The following is an 11919-nucleotide window of genomic DNA, read 5'->3' as shown; positions in this document are numbered from 1 at the left end:
AGGCGAGCTCTCTGCTATGGCCCAGGAAGGCAGTGGAGGATGGCCCAAGTGCTTGGGCCCTGCACCCCATGGGAGACCAGGAGAAGCACCTGCCTCCTGGCTTCGGATCAGCGAGATGTGCCGGCCGCAGCGGCCATTGGAGGGTGAACCAACAGCAAAAAGGAAGACCTTTCTCTCTGTCTCTCTCTCACTATCCACTCCATCTGTAAAAAAAAAAAAAAAAAAAAAAAAAAAAAACTGATGGCAGTCCTAAATTTAAGAGCTGAGATCATGAAGTTGCTAGAAGAAAATGTGGGGGAAACATTCCAAAATACTGGTGTAGGGGACGACTTCTTGAACAACACCCTGAAGCACAGGCAACAAAAGCAAACTAAACAAATGGAACTGTATCAAACTCAGAAGCTTTTGCTGAGCAAAGAAATTGATCAATAAAGTGAAGAGACATCCAATAGGATGGAAAATATTTGCATACTACCTACCCAACAACAGATTTATAACCTGAATATATCAGCAACTTAACAAACTCAAGAACAAAAAAACCAATCCAGATGAGAAATGCACAGAAAGCTTCAATAGACAGTTCTCAAAAGAAGAAAGGCAAATGGCCAACAAATATATGAAAAAAAGTGTATAACGCTATTAGATATCATGGAAATGCAAATCAAAACCACAATGAGATACCATCTCACCCTATCAGAATGGCTAAAATTCAAAACACAGAGAGGATGAAGACACAGAGGAACACATATACATTCTTGGTGGGAATGTAAATTAGTGCAACCACTGTGGAAAACATTGTGGAGAAATCTTAAAATTCTAGAAATTGACTTGCCATATGATCCAGCAATCTCACTACTGGGCATACAGCCAAAAGGCTGGAACATACTGTATCAAAGAGATAATTGCACCACCACATTTACAGCAGAACTGTTCACAGTAGCCAAAATTTGGAATCAACCAAGCTGTTCTTCATCAAATGAATGGATAAAGAAAGTGTGGTATATATACACAATGGAATATTATTCAACTATAGAAAATAATGAAATTTGACAATTTACAGCAAATGGATGCAACTGAATGACATAATTTTGAGTGAAATAAGATGTACCCAGAAAGACAAATGCCCATGTGCTCCCTTGTATATGGGAGATAAAATTTAAAAAGATATATATATATATATATATATATATATATATATATATAGAGAGAGAGAGAGAGAGAGAGAGAGAGAGAATAAAGAAAGAAATGTCTGAGTGTCTCTGTACTGCTGTAAATATAGTTTTGTAAAGCACTGTTTTGTATCTTTGTCAAACCAATGGTTAAGAATGTTATATTACTATCAAAATCATCAACAAAATGACAGTTATATGAGGCAATTAATACATTAACCAGCCAGATTTATATACAATGTGCATTAACCCAATAAATAATATTGTATACTCTGGTCTGTTAAAAAACATATAGATCCAAAAAACTAGCAATTTCTTGGTGCATTTGCTACCTGAGGTATAATGCAAAAATATAATAGATGTGAAATGTGAGAATTTTAATTGGCATTTGCTACTTGTGAAAGCATATCTAAGGTTCACTGTTTTAATACACCCATGTTAACATGAATTGCTGATTACTGTCAGAATTTTCAAGTTTTTTCTCTTTAAATGACCATCCATTAGATCTACGATGTAAGTTAATTGTGCCAATTGACTGATATCAGTTCATCAAATATTAAGCAGCAAAATCTAATCACATTCTTATAAGGCTTTCAGATAGACTCCCTTGCGGTAGAACTAGCATTAGCAATCTCAACTCCACTTCCCAAAAATATTTCCTTCCATAACTGAAGTCCATTGTTGATACAAGGGGAAGAATGAAGAATCAGTTTCTGAGCCTGCAGCTGCATATGCGCTTTCAAAACTGGAGACACGTTAATCTCTCCCATCTTACAACCTCCTTCTCACAAGAGTCCTCACTAAAACTGAGACTGGCGATTTTCTTGTCTAAAAGTAGGGAAATGAGTGACCCAAGACAGACTTGCTTTGTTTTGGAGAATGATCAAGGAGAGAGTTGCTGTAGTTGAGAAAGAAATATGAGGAATACAGTGGGAGACAACTCCCAAGTCTCTACTCACTTTTTGCAATTTACAGGCTTTTCCTGAAAGTTCCATGGACAAATAAGACTTCAATTATGCTGCTTATGCTAAGAAGGTTGCATGACAGGCAAAAGTAATTCCAGGAACGTTGTGTACCATATAAGCTGAAATCTAAAGTAAAACAAAGAGAAAAGCCTCAATAAGGGGTCCCCTATAAGCAAACTGAGCTTTGCAGGAAAACAACTTTAAATCCCTCAATGAGCCATTGTTTGTGTGGCTGTCTCACAGCTGGACCTGGTGGTATTTAGATTCTTTTGTCATCATGGAAGGAATGAATGAAGGAGACAATATAAACTTGCTTTTGAAGTATTTGTGAAACAAAAGATAAAAAATAAAAAAAAACAAACTAGTATCCACATCCATTTTCAATCTAGTTCGTCACTTGAAATATCCCCTGGTAAAAAGATAGCAATTCTCAGAGGAATACAATTTCAGTGTCCTGGGTTGAAATTGAATCAGAGTTAGCTAACCTTTAAATCAAACATGCTAATACTTAACTATTTTCATATATGTGTTGTACTATAATCCACAGCTGAAATCCATATTTTGGAAGAAAAAAATAATGATAGTAAATGTAAAATAAAATGTTATACCAGAATAAGCCAAAGTTTGTAGAAAAATAGTAGTAAATGATAATGCACATTTTCTACAAACTTTAAAAAATACCCTTGTATTACTGTTTCTCTGAGAGATCAGGTTATATCCAGTTACGACTGTAGTATTGCTCCAGATATAATACCTGCCAAATCATGAAAATATATATCTATCTAGTTCATCCAGATTTAGATAAGAATAGTTCCATTGTATGAATGCCACACTATATTGCTTTGTCCTAGAAAACTTTTCCCAGGTTTCTTTATGCACTAGACAATGAAAGTAAACAATTAATGTTTATTGAGTAGGATTTATGAAGCTGTCAATGAACTGACACATGGCAATAAAATGTATTGTGACTGGAGCCTAGATAATCTGCAGCTGAATGAATCACATTAATTCTGGTGCTTGCATATTCATGCTATGGAAATAGTTCTTGTAACAGATTTCTTCATTGTCTGCAGGTGCCACAGCATGGTTAGAAGTAGAGTTAATTGCACTCTAGGACTTGTGGGAATTCATACATAGGTAGAATTGGCTTGTTCTCTGGAAGAGTATTCATGATCTGTGTAAGAAATCAAACACACATAATTAAATTATCACAACTGCAAACACTTAATATTTGAGAAGACATTCAAAGTACAGATTGGAATTTCTTAGTATTTCATTAATTTCAGAGTTTTATCTTCATCCACCTTCCAGTCATTAATTTCAGAGTTTTATCTTCATCCACCTTCCAGTTAACATATGCATTTATATCCCAAATGTAGGGTTACTTGATAAAATGAAAGTGTTGGTTACATTCCCTACACTCAAGCTGAATGCATACTTTCTGTACCTTCCAGTTAAATGAAATTACCTTATTCTGTAAGCATAATTAGAAGAAATGTCTTCCTGTATAGGGCATATCAAACACAAATACTCAAGCCAAAAGTACATTACAGGATTTACTGGGAAAGGCAGAGAAATTGAACACAAGAAGATGCACATACTCTTTCTTGTGACTCAATATACACAGCAGCATTACAGGATTGATTTGGAAAACTGTCAATTTTTTGGATTTTACCTTGGTCAATGATATTGGGATTATTGATTTTTAAATTATCTTATATCACAGTAATTACAAAGATGAATTTTAAACCCAAATGTATGATTATTTTCATGTAGGCCCATTTTATTTCTTTGTTGTAGCTTTTCCTTGATTTTTATATGCTTATCATTTTCTCTGGTAGAATATAACTTAAACTTTTTGTTCAGTGGAAATATTGAGATACCATTAGTAGATATTGGGGAAACAGACAATATGGCTTATCATAATATTATTAATAGAATAAATGTCATAAGGTACATAAAATTGAGCATAGGGATTATAGGAAAATGTAAACCCAATACCTTATGTTATCTTGGAAAATAAAATGATGGTTTTCAGGAAAATAAATTGAACTTTGAAGTGAGGATAAAGATACAATAACCTCTGTCTACATCAAGAAAATGTTATATTTATATAAAAGAAGATTATTGTTAAAATGATGGAGATTTAAGTTGCTTAATTAGGAAAAGCATGTTAATGTGGTGCTGATGAGGGTTAATGTAGGGAATATTATAGAACAAAGATCAGAAATATGGGGGCTAGATCTCATACCATTGATGCAAACAATAACCTCAAAAGACTTTAAAAAGAAATCTGTAAGCCTCCTACATCTGCAAATCTCCTCAAACACTATGTGGAGAATAAATTAAGTAAAAATAGGGAATAGAATCAATGTTCCAACCAGAATATTTAAAATTTTATAAATTTGAACTGCATCAAGAATGAAAATTTACAGTTACTGTCATATAACGTTTTATATATAAGTACATATATATTGTTACAGTTATTAATGCATCATAGTAATACAATTAATGCCTCTAATTAGTGTTACTTTGTTTCCTAAGTATAGAAATGATAGAATATATATCTAAGTGCTAAGTGTAGACAGTTGGCCTCCCAGTTAATACATTGATTAGCACGTCTTTGCCCAATGTTGCAGTTGCTGACTTTTATATACAGCTATGAAGACTACTAATAGCTTCCTTCTAATGTAGACTATTGGAGACAGTGATGATGGCTTGTGTAATGTGGTTCCTGTCACCCAACTGGAAACCTATATCAAATAAATAAGTTCTCCAAAAAATTGAAGTGAAGTTTTCAATTTTTTTAACAAGATTTACTTATCATTTACTTGATTGTGTGAGCTTATTCAATAAAGCTGTAGATGTTCATAATTTTTTTAAGAATAATTTGAATGTGTTTAGGTTTTGAAACAATATTCTTTGTAATACATTTTTCATCAGTTACTCTAAGGGTCTAAGTAGACAAACCAACAAACCACTTAAAAGACATCATAATAAATCTTTAAGCATTATTACTGAATACAGAAGCTTTACTTCAGTTTTTGTATTGAATGCTTAAAATATTCAGTTTTTAATCTATATTTATTTATCAAAGATCACTATTAGGTTTCAGGAACTGTTTTTGTTCTTAAGATGCATCAATATTTAAACTTACGGAAATACCTACTCATTTTGAGAATGTGATCCTAGATTTGTACAATTCTCTTACATTTGTATAAGAGACATTTTGTAATTGTTTGCTGCAATTTATAGGGCATCTTAGATGTTTATTGTTCATTTTGCTTTTGTAATGTTCTACTTGTTTGTCTTTGAAGCCCTCTAGACTTTGAAAAATCCATAATGCCATTGCAGCATCAATTTTTCTTTGTGATTACAAAGACATATATCTCCTTTGGACATTTTGTAATTTAATACAGACATTTTAATTTTATCACATTATTTTTGTAATAAACTTTTATTGAGTTCAGTTTCATCATGCTAGTTAAGGTTGTTTAATTAAAATATTTGTTTGACTCATTAAAGCAAATTAGAAACAGACAATGAAAATGTTCATTTTATCCTACCACTCATAGTTAGTGACTCAATTAAAGGTTGGTCAATCTGATGTTAAGGCCAACTTTATAGGGAAATTTAGCATACAATGTTTATTAATATATTTAAATCATTTCATGTTAAAATTTTGCAATATTTTACTTACTGTTTGAACCTTAATACTTAAAAATATGTTGCTCATATCCAGATGGAGATTTTTGCATTTATAATCATATTCAATAACCCTACCTTTTCTTCAAATTCATTCTTTGAAATTAAGTGTTGATTTTATATTTGACAACAACTAAAAGTTAGATGCTAAATATTACTTCAAAATGATATTTTCAATAACTACAAAAATCATGTATTTTAAAAAATGTGAATATTTTGATTGTACCAAATTACTCTATCTGTACCATTTTACAACTGATTTATTTCAGAAATTATTTCATCCACTAGAGTTTTAAATTATTTGTATTTTGTTCTGTGTTTTCCATGTATGCATACATAAAAGATATATGATATGGGTTTGATGATTGTTTCTTTTTAATGACGTGATAGGGGAGGATATTATAGCACTGTGGGTTAAATACCACTTGGGATGCCCAACCCCTCTAATGGAGTGCCTGCAATTGAGTTCCACCTCGGCTTCCTATGCAGCTTCCTGCTAATTCACAGAAAGGTAGCAAATGATGGCCCAAGTAATTGGTGTCCTAGCTCTGGACTTTGGTCTGACCTAACTCTGTTGCAGGATTTTGGAAAAATAACCAACAATTGGAAAAATTTTTCCACTCTATCACTCTGACTTTCAAATATTTAAATAAATCTTTAAAATATAACAAAGTGATCAAAGTTTTATGAATTTAGTAGATACCCAATTTCCCCCTCACATTGCCAACTGGAATTGTAACACCCCATTTATCTTGGGAAATTCAATTTTACTGTTTCCCATAAAATAGTCTTTTACTTGGCTTCTGGGATGCCACATATTCTGCAATTTCTTTTCATTTTTGTGATGGCCACTAAAAGTATGCCTCAGAAGGATATCCTATAGTTCAGTGTGACAAGGTCTAAGAAGTCTAGAAATGCAAAACGGTGCAGCTCTGAGTCATTTGTTGCAGTGAGTTACACTCTGAGCTCCATTGTGACTCTGCCTCTCACCTAACGCTGTAAAATCCAGAACTCTTGGTTCCTTTGCTCCTGTACCCTGGGAAGTTTCATATCCCATGGGAATCTTTGTGTGTGTGTGTGTGTGTGTGTCTGTGTCTGTGCGCGTAAATACACATATGCTGTCAGGAAGCAATGCAAAACAACTGATAAGGTCCTATGGCAAATGAATCGCATCATTTTGTATTTTCTTTGCCTTAATCTTCCTTGGTTTGGAAGAAAACTGAAGTGAAAGCAACAGTAAATCAAATCTTAACCAAATATCAATAATCTGTTCTGGATTGGCTATTCTTTGCCAGCATGCAGCTTACTCTCACATTACTCTACTAGACCTTTCTCATGTTTCAGACACAGTGCAGGGTTGTAGCAGTGATCTACATAATTTGTGAATGACAGTGTCTAACCTGATGATTTTAAATAGCGTCTATACACAAGCTATTCTCAAATTTTATGTTTAATCCAAAATTTGACATGGAAATCTTGCTTTGCCTGTTCAATTGACTCTTTGACACTTCCACAAAGATAAAGATGGCTCAAACAATATATTTAAAGCCCTAACTTGATTCCTTTCTTATTTTAGTCCTATTCCTCCCTCCATGTTCCTAAATCAGTAAGCAAGAATACTTTAGAGCATATACTTGACCTTTTCTCACCTTTATATTTTATACTCATACATTTAACTTAATGCATTTTAGGATTATTGTAACCAATAAAACATGTAATTCAAATTGTTGTCACCAATGTCTAAAACACTCTAGCACAATTTTCCTTCACATGCATTCAGATCTACTCTAGTGTTTACCTGGACATGCTTGTTGTTTCAATCCTGGAGCTGATATCCATTGAATCTGATAATCAGACTGTTTTTGAAAAATATATATTTCGTCATGTTGCATTGAACAAAATCTTACAAAAATTGAATTACATTTAGAGTTTAATCTGAAGTGCTTATTCTGACACAGGGTCCACCTCAGCTGGCTCCTGGCTAATTTCTCTGTGGCTCATTGCCTTCTTAGTCACACTGAACTATTTTCTGAGCCTACAATTAACAACAAACACTGTTCCACCCCAGTACTTGTTTTTATTTTTATTATTTTCTTAGAATACTCTCTTTCTGTATATATAAACATCTTCTAACTCACTGTATTTAATCATTCTGTATTCCAAAGACAATATCTCAGAGATGTTGTTTTCTAATAATGGTATCCAAAATAGCATACTTCTATTGTCTTCTGTCTTTCTGCTTGTTTTCTTTGTCTTAATACTAGAATTATATAAGCAAACTTATATGTATTAAAATTATGATAAAAGTAGGCTTGTATTTCAACAATTACAGGAATATAATTGTAACTTTTAATTTCTTTTTGTCCTGAACTTCTTGAAGTATCCTTGGACAATAACCTTTTCATCATCTGTTGTTTCTGACATAATGAAGGCTGCACATAATATATATGGAAAAATACAATGCATGAAGTTATATTTTATAATTATAGATCAGTGTAGGTAATTATTAAAGATTACTATTTCTATAACATTTTCAATAACCATCTGGTTTTCCTAATTCTATAATGTGTCACAGAAAATCACATTTATAACATGATTGCATCAAATATAATAAAGAGAAGATAATATCATTAATCTCGAAGCCTAGAAAATATATTTACTTTTCCTTTACCAAAGGATATGTTTTATTTATATCTTACTGACTTTTTTAAGGAAAGATTCTTTTTAAATATTATTTTTAAAAGATTTATATACTTGTTTGTCAATTTAAAGAGAAGAGAAAGAGAGAGGCATCTTTCATCCACTGATTTGCCCCCCAAATGGCCAAAACAAAAGCATCTGGGCAACTCTGAAGCTAGGAGCCAGGAACTACCTCCAGGACTCCCATGTGAGTGCACGACCCCAAGAACTTGGGCGTCTTCTTCTCCTTTCCCAGGAACATGAGCAGGAGCTAGATTGGAAGATGTGCAGCCAATTAATGAACCGTTGCTCCAGTATGGGTTATCAGTATTGCAGGTGACAGCTTATCCAGACACACCACAACACTGGCCATTACCTATCCCAGTAATTGAATAACTTCTGTGCTTTTATTAATCCTTTCTGTCTTGTAATAATGAAATGAACAGAAGTTAAAACTAGTCATTTCATATGAAGTAGAGTCATCTTTCAATCCCTCATACATCCAGAAACTTATCACCAGGAACTTTTAGATTTAATGGAAGCAAGTAGATTTTTCAGAAACATATGCAAGCAAAAAAATGAGGAAGAAATGGAACTGTAGACTGTAATACATAATCTACTTTCTGGTCCCTTAGTTTAAAAATGTGCTCAGAAAGGAGAAGCCTAAGAAAATAACTATGGTTTACTGTAGAGCACCTATGGCACACAAATACAATCGATATGTTTGAACTTAATGCAAATGGGGAGTGCCTATTTGCAATTTTTTTTCCCTCAGACTTGATTTAGAACATAACATGATTTAGCTAAATTGAGAACTGAAAGGAGAGGTGTTGGGTTTTATAATTGCCCACAGTACAGCAATGGCAACCAACGGATGCAGCTATAAGGAAAAAAAATCTAATATTAAACAGCCAGAAATATATGTTAGACCCAGAAGTACTGCTGCGGTAGTAGCAGAAACTAGAAGGACACATGGATGTACTACTTGTCTAAAATTGAGGCTTAGCTACAATGAAGTAGAAATCTTCTGTACACCCAGCCTTGACAGGCTAATAAACAGAGAACAATAACAGGGAAATAATTCTTGGAGTGTTATAAATGTTACAGGAGAGAAGGCCCTTTACCATAGGGTGGAGCAGGAATGCAGAAAAACCCTTGACTGGCCAGCCTCCACCCCATCCTATGTTTGGAATTCGAGGTCTGTGGTATACCAAGGTAACTTCAGCAACAGCAAAGGCCAAGCCCCTAAGCTGCAGAGCAGACCGTTTCAGTGCCTACAGCCAAGAGACAGAAAATGTATGTCCATTTGTTGGCATGCAAGCTATCTCAGTCTCTAGGGTCCTACGTAAGATGTCTGGCATTCAAAACAAGAAACCAGGAGCCAGCACTGTGCTGCACAGTGGGTTAAAACCCTGGGCTGCAGAGCCAGCATCCCATAGGGACTCTGGTTCAAGTCACTTCCTATCCAGCTCCCTGCTAATGTGCCTGGGAAAGTAGTAGAAGATTGCCCAAGTCCTTGGGCCCCTGCAGCCACAGGGGTGACTCTGAGGAAGCCCCTGGCTCCTGGCCTCAGATCGCCTCAGTTCCAGCTGTTGGGACCATTTGAGGAGTGAACCAGCAGATGGAGGAACTCTCCTTCTCTCTATCTGTCTGTCTCTCTGTCTCTCTATCTCTCTCTCTTTCTACCTCTCTGTAACTCTTTCAAATAAATAAAGTTAACCTTAAAAAAAAAAGAAAGCAATAAACTGAAAAAGTAACACATCAATGACAGAAACACCAGTGGATAGGACCCAGATACAGACAGAACTAGGACATTTAATTGGATATTTTTCACCTTAAATAGTTTTTGCACTAGTTAAATTTAATTATGCTCATTGTAATTTGGATGGTTTAAACATGTCTAACATAAAACACATAATATTAGACCTGGGTCATACTTTAAAACAACCTAATCATTGTGGATAAAATGAAACTGAAGAAAATTACACTGCTTAGAGTTAGGTAATGTCATTGCAAAATATATCAAAATGTGCAACAACCATTGTCTCTCCTTTTTTCTACTTCATTACCTGTGTTTCCCATTTGACCCCTAAGATCAATTTTCAATTCAAATATTCCTGTTCTAGGGCTATATATTTTCAAAGTGTATATCCCAAAAATCTAATACTTAGAAGCAAACATAAATATTCTTAACCTCTTTGTTGAGTTAGCTTAATATACTTAAACCTTTCATTATCTCCAAGGTCATCTATTCTTGTCTTTTTCTTTTTTTAAGGAAAGCAGATTTATTAGAAAGACTAAAATTATTGTCTTAAGGATTTGAAAATTTCATTTCTGACATCCTCCAATACTTGGGAGTCCATTTATTCGTACCTGTTCTTTCTTCAGACCAGTAACTTCAGCAGAAATACAGGTTAGGTTCCCTGGAATCACATCCTGGGCTCCAGGGACCTTTGAACCAACAAGCAGGCCACTGGTGATAGCACCTCTTCACTCTGAAGAGGTCTCAGTGGAGCATAAGAACAAGACGCTAGTGAAATAATCAAAGAAATTTAATTGGCAAAATATCCAGAATGGCTTAAAGCTAGCCTAATGTAGCTGTGGTTGGATGGCCAAGGAAAACCAAGTCACTGCTACCTCTAAGCATTTGTTGCACGTTAGACCATTCCTCACAGAACCAGTGCTCATCCCATTTCCCAGTCACCCCAGTGGGTTCACCATTACTGGCTCTGGGATTAAAACAGGAAGACAGGATGCCTGGTCTTAATTGGCAATTTTTGTCCTTTTAAAAAACTTTGAAACTAATTATTTTAGCTGGCTACTGCATCTGGATTTTCACATTCTTCAAACTCAAAATTGTCATTGGGTTTTTTTTATATTTATTTATTCATTTATTTGAAAGAGTTACACAGAGAGAGAAGGAGAGGCAGCGAGAGAGAGAGAGGTCTTCCATTGGCTGGTTCACTCTCCAACTAGTCACAATCAATGGCAGGAGCTCTGTGATCTGAAGCCAGGAGCCAGGAGCTTTTTCCTGGTCTCCCACGTGGGTTCAGGGGCCCAAGGATTTGGGCCATCTTCTACTGCTTTCCCAGGCCATAGCAGAGAGCTGGATTAGAAGTGGTGCAAGGCTGGCACCGTGGCTCAACAGGCTAATCCTCCGCCTTGCGGCGTCGGATTCTGTCCCGGTTGCCCCTCTTCCAGGCCAGCTCTCTGCTATGGCCAGGGAGTGCAGTGGAGGATGGCCCAAGTGCTTGGGCCCTGCACCCCATAGGAGACCAAGGTAAGCACCTGGCTCCTGCCATCGGATCAGCGGCAGCCATTGGAGGGTGAACCAATGACAAAAGGAAGACCTCTCTCTCTCTCTCTCTCTCTTACTGTCCACTCTGCCTGTCAAAAAAAAA

At 35.2% G+C, this 11919-nt stretch overlaps 1 non-coding gene across 1 annotated transcript; it reads right to left on the bottom strand.

Moving 5' to 3' along the window:
- Window positions 1-11170: 11170 nt before the first annotated feature.
- On the bottom strand, window positions 11171-11291 carry LOC133757240 (small nucleolar RNA SNORD22). Its single transcript, XR_009865614.1, has one exon. It is a non-coding gene; the product is annotated as a small nucleolar RNA SNORD22 (small nucleolar RNA).
- Between the last annotated feature and the right edge of the window lie 628 nt (window positions 11292-11919).

Source organism: Lepus europaeus, chromosome 3, assembly GCF_033115175.1.
Source record: "Lepus europaeus isolate LE1 chromosome 3, mLepTim1.pri, whole genome shotgun sequence".
NCBI classification, from domain to species: Eukaryota; Metazoa; Chordata; class Mammalia; order Lagomorpha; family Leporidae; genus Lepus; species Lepus europaeus.
Note: the sequence above shows the minus strand (reverse complement) of the source record. Positions and strands in the feature narration are given on the sequence as shown.